The following is a 14,130-nucleotide window of genomic DNA, read 5'->3' as shown; positions in this document are numbered from 1 at the left end:
TGCACTTTCTCTCTAACTGTTGCACTTCATTCTGCATTCTGTTATTGTTTTCCCTTTACGACCTCAATGCACTGTTGTGATGAAATGATCTGCATGCAAAACAAAGATTTTCACCGTACCTTAGTACATGTAACAATAGTAAATCCATTTAATGATCCACATTTTTCCCCACAGATTCCCCCTGTTCTCTCCTGCTGACAAATAACTTATTTTGCGACCTTACCCAAGAAGACCATAGTCCTGAACTACTGACCATTTCTCCTTCCATAGATGGTGCCCGAGGTTTTCCGCCATTTCCCGTTTCCAGTGTCTGCAGTTCTTTGGGTTTTCATGTTAGACCATAAGACCAGGAGATATAGGAGCAGAACTAGGCCATACAGCCCATCGAGTCTGCTCAGGAGTTCCCTCTCGATGGATTTATTGTCTTTCTCAACCCCATTCTCCTACCTTCTCCCCATAACATTTAACACCCTGACTAACCAAGAGCCTATCAACCTCTGCTTTAACTCTACCCATTGGCTTAGCCTCCACAGCTGTCTATGGCAGTGAACTCCACAGATTCACCACTGTCTGGCTAAGGAAATTCCTCCTCACCTTTCTATTCTGAGGCTGAGCCCTCAGGTTCTCGGTCTCCCGTACTTGAAAACTTTTCCTAGGCCTTTCAGTATTTGGTAGCTTTCCATGGGATGCTCCCCCATACTTCTAAACGCCAGTGAGTACAGAGCCTGAGTCATACGTTAATCATTTTATTACCAGGATCATTCTCAGAAACCTCCCCTCGACCCTCTCCAATGCCAGCACCTCCTTTCTTAGCTATGGGGCTGAATACTGTTGGGGAAGACTTTACTATGTCAGAACACTGGCTGCTTGCTTGCACTTGGACTTGTACCCCATGTGAGATTGCCAGCACCTCACGCTACCACAGCAACTGTGTGTGAGAGAAAGAGATGAGCAGCCCCCAGCCACTGGATCTGATTGAAGCTCTGTGGTTCTGCAGCAGGGCCGGGCAAAGCGAGGAGCGCTTGACCTGTTGAGTTCTTCCATTACTCTATTTCCTTCAGAGTGTTAAAGGCTGTTCAATCAGAAGTACTGGGTGAATGATCCTGAGACCCCACCATCACAGATGCCAGCCTTCAAAAAGAACTCAGTTTCATCCTCTGCACGACATTACGAAATGGCTGAGAGCATTTTTTCCCGGGGCAGAATCCTCAAACACTTGAGGAGGTTTATTTAAGGTGAGAGGGTGTTCCAGCGGATATTCAATCAATATTTCAATAATCTCATCACCACCTGAGATTCTACCAACAATGGTTGTATTGTCAGCAAATTTACAGATGGTATTTGAGCTGTGCCTAGCCACACAGTCATGTTTATATAGAGAGTAGAGCAGTGGGCTAAGCACACACCCTTGAGGTGCACCAGTATTGATCATCAACGAGGAGGAGATTTTATCGCCAATCCGCACAGATTGTGATCTTCCGGTAAGGATGTCGAGGATCCAATTGCAGAGGGAGGTACAGAGGCCCATGTTCTGCAACTTCTCGATCAGGATTGTGGGAATGATGGTATTAAATGCTTAGCTATTGTTAATGAACAGCATCCTGCCGTAGGTGTTTGTGTTGTCTAGGTGGTCTAAAGCCATGTGGAGAGCCATTGAGATTGCATCTGCCATTGACCTATTGTGGCGATGGGCAAATTGCAATGGGTCTGGGTCCTTGCTGAGTCAGGAGTTCAATCTAGTCATGACCAACCTCTCAAAGCATTTCATCACTGTTGATGTGAGTGCTACTGGCTGATAGTCAATAAGGCAGCTCACGTTATCCTTCTTAGGCACTGGTATAATTGTTTCCTTTTTGAAGCAAGTGGGAACTTCGGCCCCTAGCAGTGAGAGGTTGAAAATGTCCTTGAATACTCCCGCTAGTTGGTTGGCACAGCTTTTCAGACCCTTACCAGGTACTCCACCGGGACCTTCTGCCTTGCAAGGGTTCACTCCCTTTAAAGACAGCCTGACATCGGCCTCTGAGACAGAGATCACAGGGTCATCAGGTGCAGCAGGGATCTTCACAGTTGTAGTTGTGTTCTCCTTTTCAAAGCGAGCACAGAAGGCGTTGAGCTCATCTGGTAGTGCAGCATCGCTGCTATTCATGCTGTTTCGTCTGGTGACAAAAGCGACTGCAAATGCTAGAATCTGGATCGACAGACACCTGCTGGAGCAACTCAGCGGTTCCGTCCCAACGCAGGGACTGAAACGCAACAAGTGCCTTCCACCCACAGATGCTACTTGACCTGCTGAGTTCTTCCAGCAGATTCTCGGTCGATCAAAGTTCAGATTCAGATACGGATTTATTCATCACGTGTACATAGTAACACACAGTGAAATGCGTTGTGTATGTTAGGACGTGCTCTCCGTTTTTCCGCATCGGCCCAGAGTGTGATGGGATGCTCTCTTTACTGGATCTGCGTGTTCACCAGGAATAAGGCTTCAACTGCCATCTGCTGGTTGCATTGGACATTGCCCAGCATTCTGACCTGTGAATATACACACCCAGCACTAATCCCAGGAACTCCCTCCCCAACAGCAGGAATGCCTTCACTACAAAGTTCTCCACTTCACTGTAATGGTTCAAAAAGACAGCTCATCACCAGCAACAAGAAATGAGCAATGGATATCAGACGCAGCCCATTGATGCCACCACAAGGAAAGCACAGAAGCTTAAGGAAATTTGCCATGTTACCTAATATTCTCACTAACTCCCACAGATGTACTGTTGAAAGTATCCTGACTGGTTACATCAAAGACAAAGATTATAGAAGATAAAAGATGAGTCTTTGAGACATTCTATGAAAGCCATCGTTTTCAAAAAGGTACACTTAATGTCAGAGAAATGTATACAATATATATCCTGAAATGGTTTTACTTTGCAACTAAAACAGAGGAGTACTCCCAAAGAATGGATTACAACTAAATGTTAGAACTCCAAAGTCCCCCGCTCAGCACCCCTCCCTCCTGCGCATAAACAGCAGCAAGCAACAATCCCCCCTCCCCCATCGTCACCCGCCACCGAGAACTCAAGTGTGAGCAAAGCAACAGCAAAGACACAGACTTGCAGTTACTCCAAAGTCAACATTGTTCAGCCAGCATTCAACATACCACAGACTCTCTCCCTCCCTTTCACAGTGACTGGGGAGACGTAACAAACAACTCGTTGGTTTACGTTGTTAAAAGTCTGTCGCGTCGCTTCTTCCGAGCTCTGTACCCAAAGATCTCGGGTCTCTGGGCAAACAGCCCGAGATCTTCCATCTCCTGCGACACACCGATCTGCCCAGACACCGACCTCTCGTTTTTCCCACCTCCCCCACCCCCATCTCTAGAGCCAGCAAATCTCGAACCTCTGAAGGTGAGTGAAGATCTTGGGCCGTGCCCTTGGCGTTCCAAATAACGGCCAGTCGTGAAACCCTGAGAGTGGGTCCCATTCCCACAAAGAACCGTAATCAGCGTGTAACTCCAGGTCAGGGTCTTCAAGAGAACCCTGAAAGGGAAAAATAGAGATATTAAAGGTGGAAATAGAGCTGTTTCCGCAGATGCAAGTTAAAGAGTCACCGTTAGGCACCTCCTAAGCATCAATAACCAACACAGTCTGTCACAAACAGGGGTCGATTCTAAAACAGATCTTTTGTCAGTTACTATGTGTGGTGAACTATGTGCCTGTCGGGACACGCCCCCTGCTGACTGCTCCTGTGGCTCCTCCCACAGGCCCCTGTATAAAGGCGATCTGAGGCCTGACGCTCGGCCTCAGTCTCCAGGACATAGTATGATGGACACTCACTCCTGGTTCCTTCTTCCAGTCAATAAAATTGATGGTGCATCACTATGTTGTCTGTATTTGCTGAATGTCAGGCCGTGGATATTTGTTGTCCTTGTATTGTTTATCATTTGTGCCTAATTATTTGACTTTGGATGAGCTCTGGGTTTCACTTTGTTGTGCAGGTGTCTCATTTGGGATCATGCAGATTGTTCAACTCTTTGTATCTATCACTTTTTTAAAAATTTGGGGATAATCATCAAAGGCTGGTCCAGGCTCTGTTTCAGGGGGTCATGCCAACCTCTCTCTGTTGGGTCATTGTCGTTCCTTGTTGGGTGAAAGTCAGACCAAGTTCTTCCATGATAGATTAGTGATTTCTGTTCATCTTGATCCTGTAGTTTGTCTGAGCTCCTGTCAGATTTTCTAGTTAATTTAGTTGTGTTTGAATTGCCAAAGTCTCTGTGATTCCTGCACTTGAATTTTCCAGTGACCATCACACAGTCCGAGGGTTGTGCTGGGGCAGACCACTTGTGGCACGTCTTCACAACCCCGATCTGTGCACTTCTGTAACGTTGGAGGAAGCCCACACAGTCACAGGGAGCGTGTATAAACTCCTTACAGACAGCAGCAGCGAACTGAAACCCGATTGCTACCCTGTCACCCTCATCTGGGACACAATCCCAATGCACAGGAATGCAAGGAGCTGCAGGGAACAATGGACACGGACAGCTCCATCACTGGCACAGTCCTTCCCATCATTGATAAATAACATCTACATGAGGTGTTGCCTCAAGAAGGTGGCATCTATAATGCAGAGTTCTCACCAACCAGGCTATATACCCCTTCTCACTGCTACCATCGGGCAGGAGGTATAGAGGTCCCATAGCACCAGGGTGAGGAAGACCTACATTCCTACTATCAGGCTCTTGGACTGATCACAGTGGAACATCTTGTACATAACTTACATCGTGTGTGCCCGATACTGCTGCTGGCAAGTTATTATTGTATCAGACCTCACCGTACACAGACACATGACCACAAACTAGACTTGAGCTTGATAGCCGGCTCTGGAAAAATGGATTTAAAAAGTCAGCGCATTCCACTCTCTCAGTACAGTGCAGAACTCCAGCTGTTTGAGATGTTCCCCACACGAAGGGGGTTGGTTTGTAAATGATCATCCCAGTCCCAGGATGTCACTGAAGAGGCTCCTTGAGGCAGAAGTGCATCGGCCACCTTCATCACTGATTTCTTCCCTCATAGGGTCAGAAGTGGGGTTGTTCATTGGCGATTTCGCTTGCAACTTTTTACCATCTGAGCAGTGCACACAGTCAGACCTGGCATGACCTGAGAAAGTCACATCCATAGAACGCAGCATAGGAACGGGCTCTTTTAACTATGTTAGTCCCTTCTACCTACACATTGCCCATGTCCCTCCATTATCTGAATAATTTTATAAAGTTCTAGCAGATCTCCCCTCTGCCTTCACTGCAGAGAAAACAACCCCAAATCGTCCGACCTCTTCCTACAACCTAAACCCTCTAATCAGAATCCGATTTAATATCACTGGCATATGCCATGAAATTTGTTAACTTTACAGCAGCACTACAATGCAATACATGATAAATATAGAGAAAAAAACCAAGTTATATTAACTAAATATGTGTATGTTACATCTTATGAAACTTTCGTAGAAGTTTTTGAGTGTTTTAGTTGACAAACCAAATCTCTTCAAATTCTTATTGAAGTAAAACCGCTGTCTTGCCTTCTTTATAGCTGCATCAATACGTTGGGACCAGGTTAGGTCCTCAGAGATCTTGACACGCAGCAACTTGAAACTGCTCACTCTCTCCACTCTGAGGATTGCTTTGTGTTCCCACTCTGAAATCCACAATCAGCTCTTCGGTCTTGCTGATGTTGAGAGCCAGGTTGTTGCTACGACACGGCTCCACTAACTGGTGTATCTCGGCAAAAACCACAGAAACATCAGGCAATGACGTTCTCCAACAAGTGGAGCTCCAGCCATTGACAATCTGTACTATTCCCAACCGAGCACCTCCTTCTTCCCACATCCTGGAGATCCCATTGACCAGATCTCAAAGGCACGGGCCGCATATTGGCTACAAGGGTGTGATGAAAGGAAGTGGCTCAGCTCCTGATGATGGGACTGTGATGGGATGCTCTCCACTGCGGCCCCAGCAACACTCAAGAAGCCTGACACCACACACGATAACATAGTTCATTGCATCTACGTATCCACCACCCGCGACCACCAACGGACATCGTCTACAGTGTGGCACCTTCAAAGCATCCTGCTGTTACACAGAACTGGCTAATCTAATGGATTCCCCCAAATCTGTGACCTTGAACAACCAGACAAGATCTTCAGGGCATATTGAAACGCCGTTTTCTTCGAGTTGTTTACCATCTTAACTTGGAACGATATCACCGATGCTTTATGGTTTCAGAGTCTAGACCCTGGACCCCTGTACCCACGGCAGTATGTGCGGAGGACTTCGCGGCTAATGAAGGTAGCTCGCCCCTACTTTTACAGAACAGTTGGTGCGGCACATGCTGGTTAGTGATACTTCGGTGCAAAAGATTATTGGTCTTCATGCTCCACTTCTACAACCGCTTGAGTTCAACTGTGCACTCTGAACCTTGAGCTGTCTCTTTCAGCCCCTGCACCTCTGGCTCTCAGACTTCCTAACATCTTAAAAAAGGTGCTCCAACCATGGGTTTCGCAGTCCCTCTCACAGTGTGACGCTCACAGCGTGGTGCTCCCTCGGTACCGACCCTCGCACGGTTTGGTGTGGAGCTCCCTCAGTACCGACCCTCGCACGGTGTGGTGTGGAGCTCCCTCAGTACCGACCCTCGCACGGTGTGGTGTGGAGCTCCCTCAGTACCGACCCTCGCACGGTGTGGTGTGGAGCTCCCTCAGTACCGACCCTCGCACGGTGTGGTGTGGAGCTCCCTCAGTACCGACCCTCGCACGGTGTGGTGTGGAGCTCCCTCAGTACCGACCCTCGCCCGGTTTGGTGTGGAGCTCCCTCAGTACCGACCCTCGCACGGTGTGGTGTGGTGCTCCCTCAGTACCGACCCTCGCACGGTTTGGTGTGGAGCTCCCTCAGTACCGACCCTCGCACGGTGTGGTGTGGAGCTCCCTCAGTACCGACCCTCGCCCGGTTTGGTGTGGAGCTCCCTCAGTACCGACCCTCGCACGGTGTGGTGTGGTTCTCCCTCAGTACCGACCCTCGCACGGTGTGGTGTGGAGCTCCCTCAGTACCGACCCTCGCACGGTTTGGTGTGGAGCTCCCTCAGTACCGACCCTCGCACGGTGTGGTGTGGAGCTCCCTCAGTACCGACCCTCGCACGGTGTGGTGTGGAGCTCCCTCAGTACCGACCCTCGCACGGTTTGGTGTGGAGCTCCCTCAGTACCGACCCTCGCACGGTGTTGTGTGGAGCTCCCTCAGTACCGACCCTCGCACGGTGTGGTGTGGAGCTCCCTCAGTACCGACCCTCGCACGGTGTGGTGTGGAGCTCCCTCAGTGCCGACCCTCGCACGGTGTGGTGTGGAGCTCCCTCAGTACCGACCCTCGCACGGTGTGGTGTGGAGCTCCCTCAGTACCGACCCTCGCACGGTGTGGTGTGGTGCTCCCTCAGTGCCGACCCTCGCACGGTGTGGTGTGGTTCTCCCTCAGTACCGACCCTCGCACGGTGTGGTGTGGAGCTCCCTCAGTACCGACCCTCGCACGGTGTGGTGTGGTGCTCCCTCAGTACCGACCCTCGCACGGTTTGGTGTGGTGCTCCCTCAGTACCGACCCTCGCACGGTGTGGTGTGGAGCTCCCTCAGTGCCGACCCTCGCACGGTGTGGTGTGGTGCTCCCTCAGTGCCGACCCTCGCACGGTGTGGTGTGGAGCTCCCTCAGTACCGACCCTCACACGGTGTGGTGTGGAGCTCCCTCAGTACCGACCCTCGCACGGTTTGGTGTGGAGCTCCCTCAGTACCGACCCTCGCACGGTGTGGTGTGGTTCTCCCTCAGTACCGACCCTCGCACGGTGTGGTGTGGAGCTCCCTCAGTACCGACCCTCGCACGGTGTGGTGTGGAGCTCCCTCAGTACCGACCCTCGCACGGTTTGGTGTGGTGCTCCCTCAGTACCGACCCTCGCACGGTGTGGTGTGGAGCTCCCTCAGTACCGACCCTCGCACGGTGTGGTGTGGAGCTCCCTCAGTACCGACCCTCGCACGGTGTGGTGTGGTGCTCCCTCAGTACCGACCCTCGCACGGTGTGGTGTGGTTCTCCCTCAGTACCGACCCTCGCACGGTGTGGTGTGGAGCTCCCTCAGTACCGACCCTCGCACGGTGTGGTGTGGTTCTCCCTCAGTACCGACCCTCGCACGGTGTGGTGTGGAGCTCCCTCAGTACCGACCCTCGCACGGTTTGGTGTGGAGCTCCCTCAGTACCGACCCTCGCACGGTTTGGTGTGGAGCTCCCTCAGTACCGACCCTCGCACGGTGTGGTCTGGTGCTCCCTCAGTACCGACCCTCGCACGGTGTGGTGTGGTGCTCCCTCAGTACCGACCCTCGCACGGTGTGGTGTGGAGCTCCCTCAGTACCGACCCTCGCACGGTGTGGTGTGGTGCTCCCTCAGTACCGACCCTCGCACGGTGTGGTGTGGAGCTCCCTCAGTACCGACCCTCGCACGGTTTGGTGTGGAGCTCCCTCAGTACCGACCCTCACACGGTGAGGTGTGGAGCTCCCTCAGTACCGACCCTCGCACGGTGTGGTGTGGAGCTCCCTCAGTACCGACCCTCGCACGGTGTGGCGTGGTGCTCCCTCAGTACCGACCCTCGCACGGTTTGGTGTGGAGCTCCCTCAGTACCGACCCTCGCACGGTGTGGTGTGGTGCTCCCTCAGTACCGACCCTCGCATGGGATGATGCCCTTCCGGCTCATCTGCTGATGTCTGGCAGATTATTTTACCATCGCTGAATGGTGTCTGCATTTCTCTAGTGCAGAAATTAAATCAACACTGAACAAGTGCTTGTGCGAATGGGCATAGTGTTCTGATTTGCTCTACGCATGGGGTCTTGCCTTGTCAGCACTATGCAGTTCCAGGAAGAATCTCCCTGTCCATTTCGTTGACCCGTGTGGGGTTCAGAAGTTCCCTGGATTCCCTGCGACTGTGTGTGCAAACTGGCCCCGTGTCCCCACCGGGAATCGATAAGCAACCGAAATCGCCGGTACTTTTCCCTTTGGCTGGTCGGCAAGTCTGGCCGTGAATCAGCGAGCCACTGCAGCCTCGGGCCTCGGACTGGCACAGGGCCACTGTGGCCTCGGGCCTCGGACTGGCACAGGGCCACTGCAGCCTCGGGCCTCGGACTGGCACAGGGCCACTGCGGCCGTGGGCCTCGGTCTGGCGCAGGGCCACTGCGGCCTCGGGCCTCGGTCTGGCGCAGGGCCACTGCGGCCTCGGGCCTCGGACTGGCGCAGGGCCAACGCGGCCTCGGGCCTCGGACTGGCGCAGGGCCACTGCGGCCTCGGGCCTCGGACTGGCGCAGGGCCACTGCGGCCTCGGGCCTCGGACTGGCGCAGGGCCAACGCAGCCTCGGGCCTCGGACTGGCACAGGGCTAGCGCGGCCTCCGCCGAGTTTCATGTTGTTCCAGCAACCCCTTTCAGAGTCAGTGACCGGAAACATGAGCTTGTCAGGCATCACAGCAGTAACAGACAGACACTTCTAACAACAAGGCAGTAGCTCGCTGGTTCTCTTCAGAGAAATGTCACAACAGTTTAGCGGTGAACCCTGGCATCTTTAACCAGCAGATTAAGCCAGCTGTTTGCTCTGTCTCCTTTCCGGTTTGTTCACGGCACATGGCTCTCTGCGTTATTGGGATTCCGAAGCGGGACCAGGACAGAACTGTGGAGTCCTCCAGGGGCAGTGGACAGGCAGGTTGAGGGTGATGGCAGAATGGGAATCAGGACGAGGTTTAATATCACTGGAGTATGGCATGAAACTTAGTGTTTTGTGGCAGCAGTAGATTGCAATATATAATAATTTTAAAAACTACAAAGTACAATAAGAAAAAATATAAAATATTAAGATATAAATTAAATTCAATAAGTAGTGTAAGAAGGGAGCAAAATAGAAAAACGTTTATAGTGAAATAATATATAAGGCTTCAATGTCTGTTCGGAAATCATATGGCAGAGGGGAAGAAGCTGTTCCTGAATTGTTGAGTGTCCTCCCTAACGGTAGCAATGAGAAGAGGCCATGTCCTGGGTGATGGGAGTCCTGAATGATGAATGCGATCTTTTTGACCCATCGCCTTTTGAAAGTGTCCTGGATGCTGGGGAGGCTGATGATGGAGTTAGCCGAGTTTAGAACTTTCTGCAGATTTTTCCAATCCTGTGCAGTGGCCGCTCCAAACCGGATGGTGCTGCAACCAGTTGGAATGCTCTCCACAGTAGAAATTTGCTCGAGCCTTTGGTGTCATACCAAATCTCCTCAAGCCCCTCATGAAATATACTGTAGCATGACTTCTTTGTAATTGCATCAGTATGTTGGGCCCAGGATAGATCCTCTGTGATGTGGCCAGTTACAAGGATTTACCCCTCCAAGTAGTGATCAGTGAGGCACAGAGAGGTTCAGTATTTACCTGACTGGCTCAATTGACAAGCGCGTGAATTTGCACAACTACATTGGTAGTGTAGTGGTTATCCCAACACTTTACAGTTCCAGTGTCCCAGGTTCAATTCCCACAGCTGCCTGTAAGGAGTCTGTACATACCCCCCATGACCGTGTGGGTTGCCTCCAGGTGCTCCAGTTTCCTCCCACAGTCCAAAGGGGGTACTGGTTGGTAGGTTAATTGTCCTGTGATTAGGCAAGGGTCAAATCGGGGGTTACTGGGCAGCGCGCCTCTGAAGGGGCTATTCTGCAGTGTATCTCAATAACTGAAAGTGAAAATTAAATGTCTGTGTGCACACCTACCATGTTACCCTGGCCCTCCATGGACAGTCAAAGCAGAGAAAAGGTAATGCCTGCAAAAAGAAGTTCTTGAACCCGTATAATCTTCATGTTTCCGATGTGGGGGACATCCACTTATTACGAAAGCTGGTCTGCACAGCGCTGTCAACGCTCCTGCCCCCAAAACCCCACCCCCTCCGCCCGCCGTTCTTATTCCTTTCCCTGCCGGATCAACTCTATGATTTTTCAAACACAAACACTAGGAAATCTGCATATGCTGGAAATTCAAGCAACACACACAAAATGCTGGTGGAACGCAGCAGGCCAGGCAGCATCTGCAGGAAGAAGTATAGTCGATGTTTCGGGCTGAGACCCTTCGTCAGGGCTAACTGAAAGGAAAGATAGTAAGAGATTTGAAAGTGGGAGGGGAAGCTAAGAGCTGGAAAGGTGATTGGCAAAAGTGATACAGAGCTAGAGAAGGGAAAGGATCATGGGACGGGAGGCCTCGGGAGAAAGAAAGGGGGAAGAACCAGAGGGAGATGGAGAACAGGCAAAGAGTGACTGTGAGATGGGCAGACAGAGAGAAAAAAGGAGAGAAAAAGGTGGGGGGGGGGAGAGAGAGAGATAAATAAGGGATGTGGTAATAAGGGGAGGAGGGGCATTAACGGAAGTTAGAGAAGTCAATGTTCATGCCATCAGGTTGGAGGCTACCCAGCCGGTATATAAGGTGTTGTTCCTCCAACCTGAGTGTGGCTTCATCTTGACAGTAGAGGAAGCCATGGACAGACATATCAGAATGGGAATGGGACGTGGAATTAAAATGTGTGGCCACTGGGAGATCCTGCTTTCTCTGGCGGACAGAGCGTAGGTGTTCAGTGAAACGGTCTCCCAGTCTGCATCAGGTCTCACCAATATATAAAAGGCCACACCGGGAGCACAGGACGCAGTATACCACACCAGCCGACTCACAGGTGAAGTGTCGCCTCACCTGGAAGGACAGTCTGAGGCCTGAATGGTGGTGAGGGAGGAAGTGTAGGGCAGGTGTAGCACTTGTTCCACTCACAAGGATAAGTGCCAGGAGGGAGATCGGTGGGAAGGGATGGGGGGGACGAGTGGTGGTGAGGGAGGAAGTGTAGCACTTGTTCCACTCACAAGGATAAGCCTTATACAGCGGGCAGCGGGTGAGCCGGGAGCAGAGTGAAGGTTTAAGGGCTTTGGCTCAACGGGTTTAGACGAAAACGGGCGAGGCAAGATAGGTTTAGTTTCAGTTTTTCCTGTTATTTGAGGAAAAGGGAAATATGGGTGTGAAGGCAGCTTGTTGTTCTCGGTGTCGGATGTGGGAGATCCTGGAGTCTCCGAGCCTCCCGGACGTCCACATCTGCGCCAGGTGCACCGAGCTGCAGCTCCTAAGGTACCGCGTTAGGGAACTAGAGCTTCAGCTCGATGACCTTCGTCTGGTCAGGGAGAGTGAGGGGTAGATAGAGAGGAGTTACAGGCAGGTGGTCACACTGGGGCCACGGGAGGCAGACAGGTGGGTCACAGTCAGGAGGGGGAAAGGGAAGAGTCAGGTACTAGAGAGTACCCGAGTGGCTGTACCCCTTGACAATAAGTACTCCTGTTTGAGTACTGTTGGGGGGGGTAACAGCCTACCTGGGGGAAGCAACAGTGGCCGTGCCTCCGGCACAGAGTCCGGCCCTGTGGCTCAGAAGGGTAAGGAAAGGAAGAGGAAGGCAGTAGTGATAGGGGCCTTGATAGTTAGGGGGTCAGATAGGCGATTCTGTGGACTCGATCAGGAGACCCGGATGGTAGTTTGCCTCCCTGGTGCCAGGGTCCAGGATGTTTCTGATCGTGCCCAAGATATTCTGAAGTGGGAGGGTGAGGAGCCAGAGGTCGTGGTACATGTAGGTACCAATGACATAGATAGGAAAAGGGAAGAGGTCCTGAAAGGAGAATATAGGGAGTTAGGAAGGCAGTTGAGAAGAAGGACCACAAAGGTAGTAATCTCGGGATTACTGCCTGTGCCACGCGACAGTGAGAATAGGAATGGAATGAGGTGGAGGATAAATGTGTGGCTGAGGGATTGGAGCAGGGGGCAGGGATTCAGATTTCTGGATCATTGGGACCTCTTCTGGGGCAGGTGTGGCCTGTACAAAAAGGACGGGTTACACTTGAATCCTAGGAGGACCAATGTCCTGGTGGGATGGTTTAATAGAGCTGTAAGGGCGGGTTTAGACTAATTTGGCAGGGGGACGGGAACCGGAATGAGGAGAGGGAAAACTGAAATAGATCTAAGGTAGTGAGCAGTAAGGATGTCAGGAAGGACAGGCAGCTGATGGAGCAAATTTGCAGCAGAGCAGAGTTGCAGTGCAATCAATGCAAAAAGTACCAAATACTGGACTTAAGGTGTTATACTTAAATGTACACAGCATAAGGAATAAGGTGGATGATCTTGTTGTACAGTTACAGATTGACAGGTATAATACTGTGGCCATCACTGAGATGTGGCTAAAGGATGCATGTCTCTGGGAGCTGAATGTCCAAGGATACACGGTGTATCAGAAGGATAGGCAGGTAGATAGAGGGGGTGGCGTGGCTTTAATGGTAAGAAATTATATTAAATCATTAGAAAGAAGTGACATAGGATCAGAAGGTACAGAATTTTTATGGGTTGGGCTAAGAAATCGCAGGGGTAAAAGGAACCTGATGGCAGTTATCTACAGGCCTCCAAACAGCTGCAGTGATGTGGACTACAAATTACAACAGGAAATAGAAAAGGCTTGCCAGAAGGGCAGTGTTATGATAATTGTGGGGGATTTTAACATGCGAGTGGATCGGGAAAATCAGGTCGGCACTGGATCTCAAGAGAGAGAATGTGTAGAATTTGCTGAGCCCACTAGGGGATTGGCTGTACTGGATCAGGTATTGTGTAATGAACCAGAGGTGATTAGAGAGATAGAAGTGAAGGAACCCTTAGGAGGCAGTGATCACAACATGATTGAGTTCACTGTGAAATTTGAGAAAGAGAAGCCGAAATCCGATGTGTCCGTATTTCAGTGGAGTAAAGGAAATTACAGTGGCATGAGGGAGGAACTGGCCAAGGTTGACTGGAAAGGGTCACTAGCGGAAAGGACGGCAGAGCAGCAGTGGCTGGAGCTTACGCGGGAAGTGAGGGAAGTGCAAGGCAGATATATTCCAAAGAAGAAGAAATTTTCAAATGGAAAAAAGATGCAACCGTGGCTGACAAGAGAAGTCAAAGCCAAAGTAAAAGCAAAGCAGAGGGCATACAAGGAAGCAAAAATTAGTGGGAAGACAGAGCATTAGGAAGTTTTTAAAAGCTTACAAAAGGAAACTAAGAAGGTCATTAAA

General features: G+C 51.0%; 1 long non-coding RNA gene across 1 annotated transcript; it reads right to left on the bottom strand.

Moving 5' to 3' along the window:
- Positions 1-730: 730 nt before the first annotated feature.
- LOC132383392 (uncharacterized) lies at positions 731-3,694 on the bottom strand. Its single transcript, XR_009508655.1, has 2 exons — positions 3,612-3,694; positions 731-3,530 (listed from the first exon to the last, which is right to left on the bottom strand). It is a non-coding gene; the product is annotated as an uncharacterized LOC132383392 (long non-coding RNA).
- Between the last annotated feature and the right edge of the window lie 10,436 nt (positions 3,695-14,130).

Source organism: Hypanus sabinus, chromosome 30 (genome assembly GCF_030144855.1).
Source record: "Hypanus sabinus isolate sHypSab1 chromosome 30, sHypSab1.hap1, whole genome shotgun sequence".
Lineage (NCBI taxonomy): Eukaryota > Metazoa > Chordata > Chondrichthyes > Myliobatiformes > Dasyatidae > Hypanus > Hypanus sabinus.
Note: the sequence above shows the minus strand (reverse complement) of the source record. Positions and strands in the feature narration are given on the sequence as shown.